The sequence below is a fragment of the Triturus cristatus genome, chromosome 5_2, assembly GCF_964204655.1.
Source record: "Triturus cristatus chromosome 5_2, aTriCri1.1, whole genome shotgun sequence".
Taxonomy (NCBI): Eukaryota; Metazoa; Chordata; class Amphibia; order Caudata; family Salamandridae; genus Triturus; species Triturus cristatus.
Window position 1 is genome coordinate 342,023,887 of NC_140588.1, and position 23,847 is coordinate 342,047,733.

Sequence of the window (23,847 nt, forward strand, 5' to 3'; positions counted from 1 at the left end):
TCCTCTCGATACAACGCATATCCCTCCACTCCCCAGTGAACCCCTCTCCTTAAAGCTATAGCAGGTGTCCCACTCAACCTCCTGTACTTAGCTCCCTCCCCAAGCCGAAGGCAGCCAAAGCCATGCCAAGGTGTTACAATTCTTTGCCGGTTCCTACACAGTCCCCACCCCCTCCACTCATCCACATGACCCCATTCAACATATATGTTCATTTTTATACAGCATTTCATCCACTCAGTTCTGCTTTAAAGAGGTACAATCCTTTGTGATTTCCTATTAATCTATCTCCTCCCTTTCAGCTCGGTGAGGAGGGATGTGTGGTCTGACACCTGTGAAAAAATATAAAATCAGCCTTTGAAGAGAACTTGGAGCTTTGATGTCTTCACTAGAGAAGCCTGGTCACCGGAAGCTTGAAACAATCAATCAATTAATACATCAGCACTTGTAGAGCGCTGCACTGTCACCCCTGGAGGTATCGGAGTGCAAGGTGCCAGGTCTCCACCAAATAGCCAGGTATTTAGGAAATGGAGGGAAGAGGGAAGAAACTAGCGGAAAAGAGAAAAACAAAGGGTAGAAAAACAAGCTGAAAAGCAAAAAAATGGCAGAAAAAGAAAGACAGAGCAGAAGTGGGCAAAATAGGGCAGATAAACAAGCATAAGCGGCAAAACAGAGGGCAGTAAAATAAGTAGAAAAGGCAAAACAGAGCAGAGAAGGGCAAAACAAAGGGCAGAAAAATTAGCAGAAAAAGGGAAACAAGAGGGCAGAAAAACAAGCAGAAAAGGCAAAACAGAGCAATAAACGAGCAGAGGAGGCAGACAGAAGACAGTAGGTAGACGGGCAGCAGAAGATAGCAGACTACAGGCAAGCAGAACAGGAAAACTGTTGCAGGGGAAGCTGACACTAGGACCTGGGATGGTTGGACAATAGCATCACAGTTCTAAATTCCTTATGTCTGATTGCATTCTCAATAGTCATATCTGATTACCACTGAAAAAACTCATTTTGAGCTAAGAATATCTTTTCCTTTGACAGAATAATTTCTTTGATCCTATAATCTGCAAAATTGACTAAGATAGCATGTGGAAATTTCCAATTGGATGGGATATGCAATGGAAATGTATGTTCTCGCATTATTGGCAAATCTTAGGAGAACTCTGGAAGAATATATGACCCGATGAAAGATTCGACAAGTGAAGCAGGTCCTACTTTGTCTTCCTTTCTTTCAGGTCCTCCAATAATTCTCAAATTTGATCGTCTTGAATGATGCTCCAGTTTTTTGTGCCTCTCACGAAGGGTACCGATCTGCATCTCAAATTGGATAGTTTACTATGATACAGCTTGTAGCTCATACTCGCAGCAGGAGACTCGCTCCTCCAACTCTTCACATATCAATATTGCTCAGCCACTGATTGATTTCATTTGATATTTCAGTCTGCTACTGTTTCATAGATCTAACATCTCAAAGAACCTCTCTGAGTAATTGCGTTAATAGACTAGGAGCCTCTGCTCCAGAGACACACAAGGAGATTTAATGATGCTAGACTCACTCAAAGACGTAGCAGATAGGCTTCATGAGGATTGTGCATCATCAATCTCGATGTCTACTATACTTGTACGAGTTGTATCAGGGCCTTGCAAGATGGATCCCTTTTGCTCAGACAGCAAAGGAGTATTCTCCACCGACAAGACCACCTATGATTGACAAAAGATGTAAAGAAATTCAGATATAGGGTTTTAAAGTGAATTATAAAGGAGAATTCAAAGCACTTTAAACATTTTACAATTCTATACATTAATAAGACAATTCGCTTAGAAGATTTTGATTTTAAGAAACAAGAGGCTGTCACCAAGCAGGCGATAATAAGGTGGAAACCGGCTGGATTTTCAAAAATTGCAGATTTTATGTGTGTCAACTGTTGGCAAACATTTTATGTGTGCCAACTGTTGGCAAACATGGACAGAAATAGAAGGTATAATTGGAGTGCAAGAAAATCTTCACCCTTAATGACATTAGACTATTAATTGTTTTAGAACAGAATACAATATAGGTGTACAATTTAAACACAATTTATTCACTCTCCTATTAGGAATTTATGCTGGTCATGAGATAGTCAATAGATATCAAAAGCTAATCTATATTTTAATGTTGGTAGCACACTCTTGATCCTGCAAAATGGCAGACTTGCTTGATTCCACTATTTTCAGAGTGACTATGTAAAATGTTGAGAATTCATAAACTAGACAAATTGTATGTAAAAAGAATGGCTGTTAATTCGATTTTTTTTTAAACTTTGGAGGGATATATTTTCGAAGCTTGCAGTAACTGTTCTGCTATATAACATTTTCACAATGGAACTTCAGGTTAATATATTTTGACATTTGTAGGGTATTGGTGGATATTGTTATTTATTGTAGATTGAACTTTTCATAACTATTTATCGTAGCTGGGTAATTGGTGAAAATGAATGGATGATGTACTGATTTATTGCTGTGATTTATTACTGTCATAATGCTTTTACTATGTACACCTGAGCAAACATTAAATAAAAAGAGAGGTGAGAGAAAAAGAGGTAGAAGTGTGATGAAATGTGATGAAATATAAGTGGAGGTTAGAGGGAACATTAGATGAAGGTCTAAGAGTGAGAGGGATAGATTTAAAGGCTAAGCTAAAATAGATGGAGCAGGAGAACATAGGGGAGGTAGCGGAGGTAGTGGCAAGCCAGACGTGGTGAAGAAGGAAAGCTTTGAAAGTTAGAGATAATTGCAAGAGGAAGAGGTGGTCAGCAGAGGAATATTGGGAGGGAATGAGATAGGAAATAACAGTGGTGGCGGTGAAGGGAACAAAGCAGAAATGGAGGTAAGAGAAGCAGAGATTTTGAAAGAATTAGGCGGGTGTTCTGTAATAGAGGTAGAGATGATGGTGAAAGAATAAAAACTAGAGAAGAAAGAAACTGTGGGCAAAATAGAAGCAAGAAATAAAAGAAAGAGAACCAGTCACCAATTTTATGTGTGCAGTTATAGAGGTGAGTTAAGAATATTTTAACTGTTATAAAACCATACATAAACACATGGTAGTCACCTCATCTCTCCAAAGAGACATGGCCTGTGTTTTATAGTTTATAATTGAATAGCAGCGGGGAATATATGTACTGGTTTGGTGGGAGTAACACTTTGCAATTGTGCAATGGAGTTAAGTGCATATACACATATGAAATCTTACTACACTCACACCTGAAAGCATGGATTGGGGCCAAAAATTAAATAATATGGTTCACCATTTCAATTAGCATCACTTATGGGGTTAAGGCCCATCCCCGCGCCGCTCTTGGTCACCATATTGCGACTCAAAGAGTTCTTTCGGCATCACAAACAACATTTCTAATACAATTCCAATTTCAATCAATGATGAGTTTTTCAAAGCTTTTTTTCTCATTCAGAGATTAGTAATTCTCTTTAATTCTTTTTCTCTGTTCTATTAGACAAGAAATCTGTAGTAAGTTTACAGAAATCTCATAAATGTTTGGTTAGAATCAAATAGGCAAAATAATGCATCAAGCATGTTTCATAAAATAATAAACCGTATTCTAAGAGTTCAGATCAGAATTTCAGAGTTAGTAGAACCCATGAAGAGTTCAAATTCAAAGGAAAAGAGTGAGATTAAAGGAGCATTAAGCTCAAAGACAATTTTCAGCAACGGAACTTCCCAAAAAGGGCATCTCATGAAACTCAGCCGGATGTGAGTAAACACGAAAGTGATCCTACAGTTGCAGTACCAATCTGTAAAAATAAAGCCTCCAAAGTAAAGTAGATTAACAGAAGCAGCAGTAGCTTCAACTGTCAGCCTAAGACAAAGGAATGGGTTGGGGGAAGCATCCAGAAAAGCATTGCATCTAACTAGGAACACACACTAATATAAAAGACATGAATACATGTTGCAGACATTGTACAACAAAAATACATGTGGATTGTAAAGCCTTATCACAAGTTAGCTACAGACATTGTTACATAGTTAAGTTCTGGAAACATAAGCCTCAGTTTCCATAGGCATTGATCAAAAGTTGGTCGTCTAAAAATAATTTTCGTCACGTACACAATGAACTATGCTAAAGAGAAGAAGCATTTCTTTTGCAAAAATACTGTTTCATTAATATGAGCAAGAAATGTTGTCTTGATTGTGCAACTGTTCTTTTCAGGCATTATGTGAAATAGGGTGAGAACCAGAAGCTTTTATTATTGAAAGCAATATGTTTCTTAGTATAATAATACATTTGATTAAAACCAGAACATTCTGCAGTTTTGGCAAACATTTCCAAGCATGTCACATTAAGGTCGCGACTTCTAAATTATATTGTGCACCTCTCAGCAATATTAGGTTCACTTCTGGTTAAAGGAAGCTTGCTTCTTAGTATTTCTGTGGCCTATATACGCTCTTCTCACAACTGTAATTAATTAAGGCATCCAGGTTCACATTGAAAGTTTGCCAGAGAAATCAGCTAATAGGGAGCTATCGCTACCGTAGATATCCATATTTCCAGGGAGTGAACTATATGTAGGGTCATAAGGTTTTACTCTTACACTGGGGAATAATCTTAAGAATTAGTCCTTTCTTAGAGATTCCGCAGATATTTCTACCTTTCTGTCCATTGTTTGCCAAGCACATTTGCTTAGGGAGAGCAAAGCAATAGTGTATTTTATAGATGATGAGTTATATATATTTCATGTAATTCTGTAGCTCCTGTGTGAATGCCTGCCTCTAATTTCTTTATAATCAGCGACTTGTGACTCAACCAGTCACTGATTATAAAGAAAAGATAAAAGGGCCTGGGCCCATTTGTTCAGTACTCCTCCGATGTTGATTATTCAATGGTTCTTTTTAGCAGCATTAAAGTGTAAAGGGGAGAAACATTTAGGAATTCGAATTTTCATACAGTGTAACCTAATCTGACTATGCAGTAATTTAGGTCAACAACCAAATGAAGGTTAGTCAAATTTATGACAAATTCAAAAATACTTGGGCATATATGAATCTCAGCATAAGAGTATAAAAATACAGAGGAAACAGAAAAAATCCAAATCTCCTAAGGTGCAGCACGAAAAGAACAACAAGTTCTAAGACTTTTATGCAGGTAATCAAAAGGCAAAAGCTAAGGTCCCTCTGCATCAGCACTTTTTTGGTGAAAAGCAATACATTCTGTCAATCCCTACTCTAACTCTAAAAGTGGCATCCCTAATTTAGAAAGTAAGCAAAAAGGTTCAGAAGAGAAAAGGTGTCAGTAGTTGGAGCCTTCCTAAGAAGTCACCGCAACATCAGATGGGTCAAGCAGCATGAAGGCACAAGAAGAAAGGAGCAAGCCAGCACTTGCTTTCTGTCGAAAAGGCAAGATGGGAATGGGTATCTGTCCCTCTCTTCAATGCATCATATATTCAAGATTGTATTCAGCAAATTTTCCAGAATGCTTTTCTCACGCTTACTCTACAATAGGCTCAGCCACTAAACTTTCTATGATGTCAACTCCTTTCACAGCCTTCTCCATGTACGCCCCTGTATGCCCCTCGGCAACAGTTCGTCCTTGGTCCCTTTTCCTTCTCCAGTGTGAACGCACCTCCTTCCACCTTATCTTCTCCAGGCCGAGCTAACAGTAACTCCTTCATTAATATGTCTATTTCCACTACATCACTGGCCTAATCATATTCAAAATACATTTAATGTGTCAATGAGTTACATCACTAATGAGCTCTACAAGCTATAAGTGTATTACATTGCTTACACGTATTCAATACAATTCTATAAGCCATTGTTAAACTTCACATCGTATTGTGTTAATTCCATTAGAACATATTAATTGATTAACATTTTTTCTAACATCTTGTGTCACCAATAGCACTGAATAATATGTGAGCGCATACTACAAGTGGTTACATTGCACTCCTAACAGGTAACCCATGTAGGGCACGACAAATTTCAGATCTATCAAAGACAACAAAACTTGTAGATTATAAGTTATTATAGTTGAGTTCTGACGTCACAATGCCTTCTGCCAGAGCTAGCAGCAGAGGTGAAAGGCATGTCAAGAGCATAATTGAAGAAGCTGTTTAAAGCAACGAAAACGTAATGTTGCTTTTCTTTCTTATGTTCTATTTTTAAGCTTAGAATGACAGAGAAAACATATCTATATTTTGTACTCATTAGATATAGAAAAGCTAGAATCTTTCTGCATTGTTCTACACATTCCAAGCTAATGCAGGTTTTTTATTTTATTAAACTGACTTGTATTCAACTATTTCTAATATCTGTTTGCACCAAATATTTAACAGGTTTTTAATGTGTTTCATTTTGCACTAGATTTTTTATTTTTAATCTTCATGTTTGCAATCATGCTCACGCTTTCATAGGAATGAGCTACACCCCAAGGTTTTAAGTGGTTTGTTGGAAAGGTGATGGTGTGACCATGTATTATATGGGATAAAGAACCCCCTGGTGTACATAATAAGGATATTGCAAGTGGCCTCTGAGTTCCATAACCTCATAAAGGAACTTGGCCTTCGGCCTTGTTCCTCTATATGGTCATGGAACTTCTCTGTAACTTCCAATATTCTTATAATGTACCGCAGGGGGTTCTTTATCCCATATAAATTACTCTCTCTCACACACACACACGCACACACACACACACACACAAAGTCTCCCTCAATTTCTCTCTCTTCACTATTGCCCATTATATGCTGCCTCATTGGTTATATCTTGTGCTGCGCTCTGAGCTCCCCGCCCCAATGCTCAATGCTACAAAACCCCTATTTGTGTATGTTTCAACTTCACAACGTTGTTTAAAATTCAATCAGACAAGGTAATGGAGTCAGTGCTGAAGTTGTGCCAGTGTTTGCTGATGCTCTGCACTAGGACTTAATTCTATCATGGTCACTTTTTTAAGACAGTCCACCATATGGTGGTGCGGTCTGCCTATTTTCGGCAGAGGTCATCAGTTTAGCAATGGAATATGCACAAACAAATAGTAATAGCAGTGCATGCACAGGCCATTGATATTGGCATTTTGTAGCAATGGCAAGAGCAGTGGGTAGTGCAAGCTGCAGTTGCATCCTTAGTTTGCAGTACTGCCAATGTTTGAGTTTACTTACGTGTGACATTTATATGTGCTTTGATGTGACGACATTGCCATTTCTTAAGTGTGAGTAACACAAAAACAGAGACAATTTAGAGTGCTTCATTCACATCAAAGCAATCAAATTTTCTTTATTTGAATATCATAGACATTAAGCACAAGATAAAATAAAAACAGACATAAAATCCAATAAATATATACTTATGAAAATAAACAAGAATATCTTAGAATAGCATTGAATTGTGATGGAAAACAGCAGATTTAAGAACTGAGCCCATTCTAAAACATGCCTCTTAGTAATTTAATAGCTGTAAATAGCGTAACACAACCCTACGCTTATTAAAACTGAGATTTCTTTTGAGGCGTACAAAACATTGTTTAGTAAAACACCATAAAACTTACAAAAACAGAAAAAGTACATGAGAGACTGTTCAGATACATCATCACATGGACATAGGCAGACACTAGCACTGTTATATTGCCCTGGAGGAAAGAACAAAAGATGTCTAATCATGCCTGCTCCAAATCTTAGCAAAAAGGCCCTTTTCCGATAACTAGAAACTAGAGCCAGATACGGCACCAAGCCATGACAGGCTTTAACAGCAGTGTATAACCTGACTATGGGTTTTCCAAGTTCATCTGTTTCCCTCATTATTTGCCTTCTCTCCAGTGATAGGTGCTTAATCTGAGGTTTATCTTTGGTGCATACAGAAGTTGGAATATCAAAAAGAGGGACCCACCCCAAGATAATTAAACAATCTTGCATGGGGGTCAAGCCAAATAGAGAGCCACAAACAGATCAGACCCATTTTTACAAGATCTTCAATATAATTAAGGACAATCTCCTCATGGCAAATATAATGTGGTGTAGAGGGCGGGGCAGAGAGAAGGCTCCCATGCTACTGTGTCACTGGATTCAATCTAGCCTGGCTGATGAGGGGTGATACCCCAAAACCGGTCCCAGGATGCTTGTTGTCAGTACAGGAAGGGCCTGGTCTGGCAGTTCGGACCGGACTGTTCCCATGGAAAGCCGGGTCAAGGTTGATTTGCATATGGCTAGGTCCAAACTTGGGTGGTGTGTTGAGCAACAAAACAATGGATTAAACCCAGATTTGTCATTAGGGGTAAATTTTGGTTTGTTTAGCATTCCGTCCATCATTTGTTCTTTTTGCTTGTGTTGCTCTAAGTAGGGGGGGTGTACCCAGACGTGGATCTCATGCTCACTGTGCCCGGCTGATGAGCGGTGATACCCCGAAACTGGTCCCCGGATGCTTTTTTCTGTTCCAGGAAGGACCTAGCCTGGAAGTTTGGGCTGGACTGTTCCCATTGGGAGCAGGGTCAAGACTGATTTGCATATGGCTGGGCCAAAACCGGAGTGGCATGGTGAGCAACAAAATGATGGATTAAATCCAGATCTGTGACTGGGGTTGGATGTTTGGTTCCGTCCATCATTTATTCTTTTTGCCACTTTCGAATAATGCCAGCTAAATTCCAAGTCATAAAATTAAGTGAAACATATTGATGTTTCTTTCACACACAAGCAACTGATGCCTTAGAAGTACTCCCAAGGAACTCTGAACTTCTTCTTGGGTCAGGATGTAGTGTTTTGTTACTGCCCCATGCTGCAAGATGGGGATATCCAAAGATAATGTAGTAGACGCCTCACTCACTTATCATGACATGCTTCATCATTGGCGCCTATCTACACCCGGGTAAGATGATACTACCCGGGCAGACTCAACCATTGATGGAATGGGAGTTCCTAGATAAAGCAAAACTGGATAAGCAGGGATCCAGATGAGTGATATTTAAAAATACCTCTAGGTATGCCCAAAGGCTATGCTTTATTCGGGGGGTACCTAGGGTCTAGATACAAATTATGAGCTTACTGGGTTTTATTGAATTCAATCATTCAATTGTATCCCTGTTACTGTGTCAACATGTTTCAGCCCTTTCAAAGAGCCCAAGCAGGTCTGGGGCCTTCGTCAGGGCTATGTTTAGTGTATCCCTGCTTTTTTACTGTGCAAGCACACCATTCACATTCATGAGGCCTACTGCTCTCACCTCTCTTGATTTTTTCTTCAGTGAATTTTCCATTGAAAGGAGAGAGACAGAGAAACCAATATTACTTCTCTCATCCATCCTGACTTTTTTTCTTGCATCTCATACATTCTTGATATTGGTCCGTTTTATGTATTTTACACATATCTTTGATTAGTGGTTGACTATCTGGCAACATTCTTCCTTGTGAATTTCTTTTTTTAAATCAGTTAATTTAGTGATCCCGTGACATTTATGCTACTGTGATTTGTGATCCAATTCTATTCAACTTTGCGTTCTATTTTATGGTGAACTAAATGCTGGGTACAGATTCATTCTTATGAGTGGTGGCTTGTTTGTGCTGTTCATATCATATGCAATCCTCTTCTTTAAAACATCTCCATGCTGTATCAATCATACTCAGCAACACTAGCGCTTACCCACTGGTATTTCTTTTCAAGGGGCATGAAGTTCAGGCGGAAGGTGCCGTCTTGTAGTCAAACACTTGAAGAGAGGGGACAAGTGTGTTAATACGTGGCGGGTTCGCCTGCCTGACAGTATGTATACATGGTATTTTATTCACTGTAACCCTAATGTTTAAGTCCCCTTCTATGTATGTTTCATTGGTGGTTTAATGTCTCCTTTATTAGTAAATCAGGTCATAGCGGTGTTATCTAATGATAACGTTGCGGCAATTCCCCCCACTTTCTCTCTGTCATCGTGCTTCGATGCTGTTAAAAAGGGGGGAAGGAGAACAAGGTAGATTACGCTCATCCACTTTTCTGGCAGATATACAGGCTTACGGTCCAGTGGCATGGAGACTTTCCAACTCCACACTAGGGACAGGTGGTGTAACAGAAGACCAGCGGCCCTGCCCCCCATGCACACTCATGCTGTTACTTACTTTGTCAAAGACTTGAGCACCGCAGGATTACCTTGGTGATTCCGCTTCAGACCGCCGCCGAGTGATGGGCTTGGCGGTGGGGGTCCGTCTTAAAGTGCTGTCACGTTGCTCATTATTGCATCATTCAGCCGCGTCTGTGTTTTCCCATTGAATTTTGGGAAATGGAGTTTCAATATCGGAAAAATGGAGTTCCGAGAATGGAACGTCGGTTTTCACTGTTGCGAGCATTATACTATGATATCTGGAATACTAAACAGGATCTCTCATTGAGCTTATAAACATTTGTTCACAAATTGTTTTTTCTATTTATTAGGTTTGCAGTGTATTTATTATTTCTAAATTGTAAGGGTCTAGTGTATCCTTCTTCGTGGATCACAAAGTTTTTGCTCAAGGCTATTTTGTGAGAAAACTTTTGGAAGAATTTGTTGAAAGAAATTCTGGTGAATTGATATTTGTCATGTAAGGAATCAACAAGACTGTGTCATGTAGGTGCAGGCTGCATTACCTCTCTGAATGGGCAACTCATCGACACTGTATTGACTCAATCAATAGTCACAAATTCTTAATGGGCCTCAAATTTGTTACTTAATGGCAAGACATTGTACACTACAGATGACAGGCAGCTGGACCATGGGGTTGGTGTAGGGGTCGGATTAGGCTGTACAGAATGCATCAAGCTGATATGGGTTACAAAAATACCCGAATAGCAATGGAGTATTCCAACTCTGTTTCCAGGCCAAAAGACTCGATTTACTTAGCAGATTGCGTCCAGAAATGGGATTACAAAATTTGGCCACAAGGCAATCCCCAGTTAGACCTTTCTTCATCAGAGCAACCCACTCAACCCTACTTGCAAAGAGAATTTGGTTCCAATTATGCTCCTTAAAATCCAAGTTCTGAGAAAGCCAGTGCAAAACTTTATGTATAAGTTGCTCTCACAATTCACCTTGACCACACCCAATTCTATGGGTATCATTCAAAACTAGAACATAAGAGCAAGCTGAAGGGGTTAGTTTCAGGGAATTAGACTTGTCTGCTGATGCCGTGGCACAGCAATAAACCCTTAATAGTCCATTAGCAGGAATACCAGCTGTAAGGAAAAGCCTCTTTTTGCATGATTACCCTCAAAGTTTTGGACTGATGCTGCTTTTTTTTGAGTCTGAGAGTGTACTGTGTTTTAACCCATTACAAAACGTATGTTGAATTGGCAACCCCAAATTGACATAAGCTGGACTTCATAATAAGTCCGTAGTGTATGGTACCAAGGGTACCCAGGGCATGCAAATTAGAGTGTCGATACCAAGCTCCTTACTACAAAGGAAGGGTTCTGACATCTTGAGAGTGGGCAGAGTAGTGCACTCTGTGATTGCTAAATGCCACGTATAGCCGGAAATGGTCACAGGGAAGAGGGAACCTGGTAGCCCATTGGTTAGTGTTCAAAATATTTTATTGAGTTTTCATAATAAGCAATAAACAAAGACAATACAAAAAATAGTACCGAAAAACAAATACCCAATTACAATGGAGAGATATCGAGAACATCAATTAAATTACAATAGGTAACAACAGTAAATATATATTCCTTGAAAAAACAAAAAGGGAGGGAAAGGAAACATCTATAAATATATTGCAATAACGATAAAATAGAGCTACTATAACATGAATACTGGACTATTATAATAGCAAAAAATAACTAGAAATAAATACGTACATAAGAAGATAAATAGGTTTCCAAAAAGATGTAATGGATTTTAAAACTGCTGATAGCAGAAAATTTAAAAGTTTACCTTCTAAGTCATTTACGTTTTGCGAGAGAACAGCAGATTTGCAGATTAAAATTTTGAATGAAACATCTTCATGAATATTAAATATCTTTTTTATAATTTCCCAAACTTCATTCCAAAATTTAAAAACAAAGGGACAATCAAAAAGCATATGTTGTAATGAGCCAGTATGTAATTTACAGTGCCAACAAGTTGAAGACGGAAGACCTTTAGCTTGAAATAAACGTAATGGAGTCCATAAACAGTTGTATAAAATATATGAGTTAGTTTGATAAAGCGAAACAGGTAACCAACCAGAAATACTATTAAGCCAAATATCTCTCCATGTATCAGTAGAAAAAGAGGTTGAAAGTTCATTATTCCAAAATATTGAGATCACATTAATGTTGGATCCTTGAGAAAAGGACAGTTTTTTATATAATATAGAAACACCATGAGATAAAGTGGAAACGGTTTGAATATAAATTGATAAATCAGATTGAACATTAGAGGGAATATTGTGAGAAAATGAAACTAAAATAGAATTTAAAAAAAAATCATATTTGGGAAAATCAGAAGGAGGTAAAATACATTTTGTTTGTAAAGCTTCAAATGATATAAATGCATTATTGTAATAAACATCTTTGAGGTAAAAAATACCACCTTTAATCCATGAATACCAAATTCTAACATTTCTATTGAGTTTTATGACTGGGTCATACCATAATGACATATCTTCGGTGGTGGACATGGGTGATTGAAAGATTGAATCTAAATCATTTGAAATTAGTTTAGTGGACTTTAAAATAACAGGTTTATGAAAAAATTGGGATTTATCAGACATAGTTAGCAAAGTGGGTAATGGAAAAGGTTATACTAACGATTTTTCAATAAGAAACCAAGTAGGGGGACTACCCAAAAAAGAATGGTTAAACCACAGGGAACTTTGTTTTAAAATAAAAGCTTTATGGTAATGAAAAAAGTCAGGTAATCCAAAACCTGCATTACATTTGGGCATTTTTATTTTTTTATAACTAATACGAGGTGACTTTTTATTCGAAAGAAATTTGGAGAGGAGTTTATGTACATCTTTATAAAACTTTCAGGAAAATTGAGTAGGAATCATGGCAAGGGTATAAAAAAATGTAGGTGCATTCTACCCTACCATGAAAGGTGAAGACCATTTGGATATTTTATCTTTATTATAATTTAAGATAAAGTCACAGTTCAGCGATAATGTTGATTTCATGGATGAAGAGAACACAATACCAAGGTATTCCAATTTATCCTTTTGCCAAATAATTTCATTCATGGGTATCATGTCAGGAGTACAATAAATATTCAGAGGAAAGAATTCCGTTTTATTAGTATTTAACTTATATCCAGAAACTGTGAAATACAACAAAATAATCTCCAATAGGGAAGGGAATGAGGATACAGGATCACTAATAAATAAAAGTACATCATCAGCATATGCTAAGGTTTTAATAACAACCTCCTTAATATTGATTCCCGTAATGTTATCACATTTTCTTATGGAAATAAGTACGGGTTCGATACCAATAAGAAACAAAAGCGGGAAAAGGGGACAACCTTGTCATGTACCTCTGAAAAGGTAAATAAACGAGCAGTAGGCGTAGAGTATAAAGCAGAAATCATGCGGATAAATATGTCACCAAAATTAAATGATAATAAAGTACAAAATAAAAATTGCCAGTGAATTTTATTAAAAGCTTTTTCAGCATCTAATGCAAGAATTCCTGAAGGTAGAGATAAAGTGGATCCTTGTTCAATAACATGTAGCAAAGTTCTTGTATTGTTGCCAGAGTATCTATTCTTCATAAAACCAGATTGATCTGGATAAATAATAGATTCTAACACAGAGGATAATGTAGAAGCAAGTATTTTGGCATACAATTTACAATCTTGGTTTATTAAAGAGATAGGACGATAATTTGACACAAATGTGGGGTCCTTATCAGGTTTGGGTAGTACAATAATTAAAGCCTCAGTAAAAAAACCTGTGGTAATTCCCGTAGAACCAAAAAAGGTAAAAAGTTTAAATAAATGAGGAGTAAGCTGTAATTGAAATTCTTTATAAAACTCAGCAGGAATACCATCGGGCCAGGGAACTTATGCTTTTTAAGAGATTTTATGGCTGATAGAATTTCATCTTGAGTGATGGACAAATCAAGTTCAATTTTATCTGATTGAGAAATCTTGGGTAATCCACATTTAGTTAAAAAAGAATCAATTAAAGAAAGATCGTCAAAATTAGGTTTGTCATAGTAGGATAAAAATCCAAAAATTCATTAACGATATAATTTTGGGATAAAGCAATTTTACCATTAGGGCCATGAATTGAAGTTATTTCTGTTTTATCTTTTTTAATGCACAAATAATTGGCTAAAAGTCTTCCAGATCTGTTGCCATTTAAACCAAATTTGGCTTTAGAATTTGAAAGCTGAATGCCAGCTCTTCTGCTAAGGATTGAGTTAAACTCATATCTAAGTTTTTGCAATTTGACTCTATATTGAGGATCTTCAGACATAATAAAAAGTTTCTCAAATTTTGCAAATTGTTTTTCCAAATTTTTTATATTTGCATTAAAATTTTATTTTCATGTGCCATAAGAGAAATGGTAACACCTCTAATATAAGCTTTAAAAGCGTCCCATCTATTCACCATGGAAGTAGAACATTCAGGGTTAAGAGGGAAATAATCATGAATAGCATTTAAGAGCATAGGTTTATTTTGTTCATTAAGAACAATACTAGTATTCATTCACCATCTGGATTGCGTTGTAAAATTTGAATTTAATTTCAAAACAAAAGAAATCAAAGCATGATCCGAAATATCAATGTTACCAATAATAGGAGTGATCACAGAGTTAATTAGTTGTTTGGAAATTAAAAGATAATCAAGCCTAGAATGAGAATTATGTGGGTTAGAAATAAATGGAAAACTTTTTTCTGTAGGAAAGTGTAATCGCCAAATATCAACTAGGTTTGTGGTATGAAAAAATGATTTGAAAGCCCAAAAAACTTTAGGAGGTCGAAATTTAGTAAGAGATAATCCATCTAATAAGGGATCATATATAATATTAAAATCACCTCCAACTATGAGAGGACCTTTACCCAACTTGAGAACTTCAGTTGTAAGAGTAGACCAAAAAGCAGGATCATCAGCAGTAGGACCATAAACATTTAGTAAAAACATGACCGAATCATGAACTTTAACTTTAACTATGACATATATCCCATCGGTATCTGAAAATTTACCTAAAATTTGGCAATGTAATCGTTTTGCAAAAAGAATAGCCACACCATTTTTTTTGCCATTTGCAGGAGAAGAGACAATATTATCAACCCGCTTTTTTTTATATAATGTAAGATTTTGTCATCAATATCTGCTTTGCAACTACCTAAATAATCTAAAAATTTTATTTGTTTAACAGGATGACCTAATCCCTTAACATTTAAAGAAACTATTTTAACATTATGAACACTAGCCATAATAGAAAAGAAAGAAAAAGAGATCAAGAAGAGAAGAAAAAAAGTGAGGAAAGAGCATGAAAAATAATAGCTCCAGAACAGGCGAAAAGGAAAGAGTAGGTAAAAGAATAAACAAACTAACATAGAAAAGACAACAACAAATAAACATTAATAATAAATGTGAAACGCACACACGCTTTACAAGCATGACACACCGTTGGAGCCCAGTGTGGAATCTACAATAAAGGTAGTCAGAAATACGTAATTAAAGCAATGCTTAAGTAGCAGAATTATGCATATCCATAGAATGCTGTGAACGTTGGTCCAGGAACGATTTTAAATCTTCCGGACGTCGGCGGAACATAGAAAAATACAGGAATACATATTAAAGCAATGCTCAAGGAGCAGAATCATGCGTATCCATAGAATGCTGTGAATGTTGGTCCAGAAACAATTTCAAATCCTCCGGACGTTGAAAAATTGTCTTTCCAAATTCTCATTGTTGAAGGGTCAAAAACACCATATTTAAAACCAAGACTTCTCAACTGAGGACAAAGTTCAGAGAAATCCTTACGAATCTTAACAGCGTCTGTGGCGAAGTCTTGGTGAGTAAAAATCTTATTATCTTATTATCTTATTGCCATTGACCATTAGGGAAGGACTATCCTGTGCTGATTTCCTTATGAAGACCAAATGATGGTGACGTAAATCCTTAAAAATAATTTGTTTAGTGGCGAAGATTATGATGGGACGGAATCCTATGCGCTTTATCAATCTCACATTTCTCCGGAAATTTGATGTTTAAAAGACCAGGTAACAAATTCTCCAAATATAGTCTGCAATTGGAACCTTCCACATCTTCTGGCACATTAAAAATACGCAAATTATATTGCCTATTACGATTTTCTATATCCAGAAGGAGAGCAGACATAGGAGAGATTTTTACAACAAGTGGTGTAAAAGCATCAATTTTTACTATGTTGTCTTGTATTTTAATTGAATTGTCTGGAACTTTCATTGACATGCTAGCCATATCGTTGCGCAAGTTTTTAATTTCTGACGCTATAGTGTCAGTGTTAGCATGAAGTGCTTGAAGTTCTTCAAGAATTAAATTTAAGGAAGGTTCACTGGATTCCACCACTTTAGATTTTATTTGAGGAGGAGAAATGTGTTGCTTCCTTTATTATAAGGAGTTTGCGCATTTTTATTTTCCATTTTCTTATTCTAAAAGTCAATGGTGCAAATAGAAGTAAACTGAAGAAAAAGGAGATAATTGTAGAAAAAAATCTTCAAAGGAAAGGCTGGTGCAGCTGCTAAAACAGGTTGTGGTAGTGGCTAGGCCAAAGCCAGGCCCTTTCCTAAATATTCACTCCGCCCCCCTAACAGGAAATCTGGGCTGTACCTTCACGCAGAGCATGGAGAGACAGCAGGAAGGAGAAAACACCACCTCCGATGTTTAGAAGAACAGGATAAACAGCCACAGCAACAGGTAAGTCTTCATAACGCAGTTAAATGCATTTCCAGTAAATTTCTGACTGGAAATATGTAGTTACTCGTCAAAAACGGGCAATTCCGGTGCAGAGCTCACCGGGGGCTGGCCATTTTGAACTGCACGCTCGCGCCTCTCCCAGCCCATTGGTTAGTGACCGCATCATCCCCCAGGGCACTTTCTGGGCATAAAAATGCCACCCCTGCCACCCTCAACCCCAGATCACAACACAACTGGTGAAAGGATAGAAGAAGGATTGACCTGTTGAACCCTGATCCTGGCAAGAGAGGCTGCACCGACTGCTGGATTGCACCTGCCGCACCTTGGGCTAGCAAAGACAGGACTGTGCCTGTGGCTCTTGGCTCGTGGAAAATCTGCACCCGAGCTCCAGACCAAATAAGTGACTCCAAGGGTTAGTCGGCTGAACCCCTGGAACCAGCACCGGGGCCATCAAAACTGAAGGAGCCTATTTCAGCAAGTCAGTAGCCACATTAATGGAATAACAGCTTGTCAAGATATCTGTCGCAATCGTCATCATATCTCCATCTTCATCACTATACGCTGATATTAAGAACTTCACAGCCGATATATTTAACTCTAAGAAAAGGCTAAAAGTGACATTTTGTGTAAAGAGCATTGATTCCCTGGCGCCCACATGTCCTACTGACCCGCTGTCCAAGATGTTTAATAGGTAACATGTGTGGTATGGAAAGTCAGGATAAACTGAGTAAAAACAGATAAAATGTTATTGCTTTTAACCAAACTAAACTTTAGCAAACTTAAATAAGGCACTTTCTCATCTCTGAGCTGGGTAAAGATAATAAGACAATTATTATACTCTGAATACACCAGCTGCTTCTCCACATGAAGCATAAAGCGCCCCAGCCACATGTGCTTTAAAGCCTGCCTTTCACATCTTCGTACACAGCCTTCGCCTGTTAGAGCTTTGCCTTAGGGTGGACACCAGCTAGGCAGTAAAAGTAGTGTTTTGACAAGTCCAAAGTATTCTTATTTCTTTTCATGGATTGTACACATTTTTGAGTGAAAAAAGACAGTCAAAGACAATCTCTTCATTGTACTGGAGAAACTGGCCTCAGAATCACAACAAAAGTTTAATAATTAATGGAAGGAAGGAATTGAAATATAGATAGATATCCAGCTTCCGTCCAAAATCTGCTTGAGTGTATGAAAATATTGTGGATGGATCTGGACATTTCTTTTACAGAACAAGTCCTATTCCGCACGGTATGTTAGCTAAAGGGAGAGAGAACTCCGGGATGAATAAACTATGGGCCTTATTTATGAGGCCTAGCGACACTTTTTCACCACCGTTGTGTCACTTTTTATGGCGCACAGGCGGCGTGAAAAAAGCGCCATGTTGCACCCTATTTACTAAGTGGCGCATCTAGGTAGATGCATAACTTTGTAAACCCCTGCGCCAGGTATAATGTATGCAGGGTGGGCGCTATCCAGCAAAAAGCCTAGTGGAAGTGGTGCATTGAAATCTGTAAGATTTCAGTGTGCCAGTTCTAGGACGCTACTGTGTCCATATCTTACGCCTGCCTCACAGCAGATGCAAGACTGACACAGGCCCTTTCACATGGGGCTTGCTCCATGTGAAAGGACACATTGCTGGAGTTACGTCTGTTTTCAGACACACCCCAGCAATGCGCCACTTTTGTGCCTACAGATACATCAGAAAAACTGACGTATCTGTAACTCATTGAAATGTGGAGCGCCATACATTAAATATGGTGCATCCATCCTGTCACAAGGAGGGCACAATGAAAACTGTTGCATCGCTGTTTCGTCGCAGCGATGCGAAAGTTTTCATAAATGAGGCCCTAAATGTTCAGTGATTGACTCCCTATAGGTGGCTCATTGTTGTGGAATGTTAGTATGGTAGCATAGTGCAATCTTTGCTTCACGACCTCGGCGCTGTGCTTAGGCACGTGTGTGCTTGCAACCTGCTCTTGCACATACAAGGCATTAGTAGTGCAAAGTTGACATTGACCTATATTGAAATAAGAGTTGTCAGGGCTTGCTGATTGGCATCCATTAGGGCCAAGGCCAATGCGTTCCCTAGAGGTGGACCACATTACTGGCAAAAATCCTCACACAAAATCATTTTTCAGTCTGGCAAAGCTGTGGTAAATCAGTGAGGTTATCCTTCCTTCCATTGCATGTCCCTTGCCATAATATGGATGTGACATGGCTTTATGCTGAGCTCGGGGCCCGTCAGTATCCACCCACATTCCAAACACTATTTAATCCTTGCGATCCGCCAACTTTCTTTTGTTTTTGGAAAGTAAAGGTTTTCTTAGGTAAATGTGTATCTTGCTTCTCTCCGTCAAGAGATGCCAAGCAGGTTATCCGGTACAGCCAGGGCCTTGACAAACCAGGTGTATAGAGGATTCTATCTCCTGATTTCAGGACTGGAGGTAATGTTGAGCAGCCTACTTTGCAGATTCTTTAAGCAACTCAAAAGCCATAGCCTTTCTGAGTATGCAATTTAATACACTATCTTGAGAGTATTTAGGGCCAGATGGCAAATTGCGTTGCATTTGCGATTTGCAAATTGGGATGCACAACAGTGTCTGAGACAATGTTTGCAATTCCCAATGGGGTCGCAAATTGCATGCCTCATGCATATTAATTAGGCTGTCGCAATTTGAGACACCCTTGTGAACGGCTGGCACTCCCAGGGATGGTGGCCTGCTGGGGTCAGCAGACCACCACGTCTGGGACTGCTTTTAAATAAATCAGCTTTTTCTTTAAATGCAGCCCGTTTTCCTTAAAGGAAAACGGGATACATTTAAAAAATAAAAATGAAACTTTTCGGTTTTATTTTTTAAGGGCAGGCAGTGGTACCTGGGATCACTGCCTGCCCTTAAAAAATATTTTGCGAGCCACTCACAAAGGGAAGAGGTCCCATGGGGACCCCTTCCCGTTTGCGAGTGGTTTACCACCCTTCTTTGAATGGTGATAAACTGCGACTGTTTTGCGACCGCGATTGCTTTCGCAAAACAGTCATACATTGCTTCAGGAGTTGCTATTAGGAAGGGACGCACTTGGAACGCCCCTTCCTAATAGCAAGTTGCTAATCCTATTTTGCGAGCCGCAAATTAATTTGCGACTCTCAAAATAAGATTAGGACATGGGCAACACGTTTTTTGCAGTCGCAAACGGGTCTAATACCCATTTACGCCCGCAAAAACGTTAGTACATCTGGCCCTTAATGTGTGATTGTCTTGCTAATCACGCTGGATGGTATATATTCTAAGGGTTGTGGCTGAAGAGTGTGTGGCCGAGTGGACCAAGTTATGACATTTTCTGTTCCCTGTCTCTGCCCCTTTGCGACCGGTATTTTTGCATTTGGGATGCATTGTCCCAAATGAAAAAATTGCAACTTAAGGAATCGCTACAATTGCGATTACTGTAATTGCGAGGGGTGGAACCTTCGCACCCTTGAAATTGCATGCGCAATTTGGGAGTACCTATTGGGTACTTCACAAATTGTTCATGCAATTTCCATTGATTCCTTTGGGCCTATAGGCCCATAGGAAAGAATGGGAATCAATTCCTTAATTGCGAGACGCAATTAAGGAATTGATTCCCATTCATTCCTATGGGCCTAGAGGCCTATAGGAATCAATGGAAATTGCTGCGCAATTTGTGAGAACCCAATAGGTACTCGCAAATTGCGCCTGCAATTTCAAGAGTGCAAGGGTTCCAAAAGGATACCCTGTTGCACCCCTGTAATTCCAATTTTTACACATGTGTGGGTAAAATGTGACTTTGAAAAATGCACTTTAGTTAATTTTTCAAAGAAATGGTAAATTACCATCAACTATAGTTTGATGGTAATTTGCGATTCCTAATAGCAAAATTGCAATAATTTTTTATTTAATGCATTGCATTTAAGGAATTGCAATTTGTGATTCCTTAAATACAATTGCAATTACAGTAATCGCAATTTTAGCGATTCCTTAAGTTGCGATTTTTGCATTTGGGATGATGCATCCCAAATGCAAAAATACCAGTTGCAAAGGGGCAGATTCTGTGAATCTGCCCGTTTGCGACCGGTTTTTGGTTTGATGCATGGGGCCCTAAATGTCTAAAGTAAATTTTCTATTTAAAAACGTTGGCTTCAAGAGCTCAATAGAAAACAGCAAACCTCCGTGAAAATAACAACCTGCCTCCTACAGGCGAGATACCATTCCTGATCCTGGTCCCACACACTAACCCTACATTTCCCATTCGTGTTTCTGGATGCTGCAGGAACTGACCACACAGGATGGACTGTGAGAGCACAAAATATGTAGAGCAGCTGCTGGTCTTTCTTATTGATCATTAAAAAGATTTTATTTTTGAAAACTACTAATACGATACATTCATTCCTTTAACAATCAATAAAAAAATAAAAAAGTAAGAAAATACATAGATCCATCACCCCAAGTAGTACCCAGTTCAAATTATGATCAATGGCTAACATAGCGATTTTAGATATTACACATTTCAAAATAAATCGTAGGCTACAAGGCAAAACCATATAATGTGTGTGAATAGTACCAGCTTGTACATTAATTACAGAGTACATTTCCAGTGCTCACGCAATTTTTTCTGTACAGTAGAAGGAAAGAACGACAGCAAAACAAGACCTAGATTACAAAGTAAAAAGGCTTCTTCAATCAAATTGGTTTCATCTGATTTGATGGTAGTAACTTTGCTTTTGTATGCCAGCAAATGCACGAAATAAGAAAAAGAAATGGAAAACGAATTCTATGGTGTCAGTAAAGAAGCAGCAAGAGTTGGGGAATAGGAAATTCTCACCTCGATTCCGAGTTAAAATAACCACAGTCAGAATCCCTATTTCAGAGCATGGCCCTGCAATAGCCAAATTAGGTGAAAAGTTATTTCTCATTCATAAAAGTACAATTGACATTCAAGAATCTGAAGGAGGCTTGTGGTACAGCCCCTCCACCACACCAGCCACCTGGGGCAGCTCCAACGTTGGAGCGGAGGAGCGTCGCCCTATTTAAAAGCCCCCAAAACCCCCAGAGATGAAAAATAAAATGGTAATATATTATCATTTTATTTTTCATGCCCCGACCCGAACAGAGCATCAGGATGGAGTCGGTGGCCCTGCTGAGAGACAGCAGCAGCGATGAGTGGGGCTGGCTGTGTCCTGTTTAAAGTGTGCATGTCTTTTTGTCCGGCTATCTTGCGACGGCCAGCCACACATGCTCACTTTACACAGCTCTAACCCAGCTGTCTTATGACAGCTGGGTTAGAGCAAACCAAAGCCTTCAGCGCTCTGTGGAGCACCGAGTGAGGCTGCTCCCACCAATCCTAGCATTGCTCTCATGATGCATGAGATAAGTGTCAGGATTGGCCAAGGTTGCTTCATCCAGTTCCAGTGAAAGAGGAGGACCATACTACGTCGTGTTCTCTAAGGTAAGTGTTTTTTTTATACATTCTTTGCACCTATATATTATTTGCTTATGCACCTGCCCCCTCCTCCTGTAGATGCCAGCGACCCGATAGGCATTGTTATGGAAACAGATGCCTCTGGTACTGCTGTGGGGGATGGTTTATCAAAACAAATCAACTGTATTCATTTTATATGATTTTTCTTGAAACTTATTTTCAGTGGGTGAATTGTACATTTTATCACATCCAAAAAGCCTGTTTCTGCCACACTTCTTCATGTGCCTTCATTTTATGCTTATCATCACTGTCCATCCTCACTCGTGTTTCTCCCTTATATGTTCACCCATATCTTCTTCTCACCTAGCTTCTTCCTCTTCTCATCTTTCAAACCACCCCTCTTCAAGCCTTCTTTACTGCGTCAATCCACATTTTTCTTGTCAGCATGCCTGTCTAGCTGGATTTCCTATTATTCTGTTCATACCTGGTTCCTCTCTCTCTCTCTCTCTCTCTCTCTCTCTCTCTCCCTCTCTCTCTCTCTCTCTCTCTCTCTCTCCACAAAAACAATTCTGCTTACAACACAGGTACCCTTGCACCATGGTGCAAGGGTGCCTGCACTGGCACTAGGCAGCACTTTGTGAGCCAGCACTGGGAGACGTGCACCGTATATTGTTAAGTGCAGAGCAATCCTGCCGTTTCCCTATCACACAGCACAGCAAGGTGACTTGCTGTGCTGTGTGATATCTTAGTAAATATGCCCCTTATTTTTGTAAAAAGGTGTAGGGCATCTACACATGAGAGAAAGAGGTTCATGTTGTATGTTGGAATCTTTAAGATCCCTGCAAATTTGAATCTCACATAAGTAGTTCAAATTAGAACCTTCTTGCCAATGTACTTTAAAAGTAGATCAACTGAATAGCAGTAAGTAAAGGATCACATCAAAGCTGGTTGCTTTAGGACTAGAAATGAAGGTTGTAATGCAATTTCATTAAAAATCATTTCTTTTAAGAACAGTAGCTTCACAAATGCATGCCATTTTTAAGGATACGCTAATAGACATATATATTGATGTACTTATGTAAGCACTGCATCACCGAGCGCATTCTGAGTCATATCTACTAAGATATCATGCAGCGCAACATGATAGGGAAAGAGCAGGAATGCACCGTACTTAACAATATATGACGCATTCATGTCATTTTCCAGCGCTGGTGCACAAAGTGCCATCACCCTTGCACCATGGTGAAAGGCTGCCTGAGTTGTAAGCAGGATTGTTTTTGTGCAGGAAATCCCTTTATTTCTCTGGAACAAAACTGGACACCATTATTGTAGGGAAGTGGGTTTCTGTTGGAGTAACTCCCCCACTTTTTTTCCAGATTTCTGATGCCAACTTGACTGAGTATGGGCTGGGACCCTGCTAACCAGGCCCCAGCACCTGTTTATCTTTCCGAAAACATGTACCATTGCTTCCACAACTGGCACACTTCTGGCCCACATATAAGTCCCTTGTAAAAGGTACCAGTGGTACCAATGGCCTTGTGACCAGTGAGGATCCCTTAGGGCGGCAGCATGTATTGTGGCACCATAAGGGGCCCCACACCAAACACAT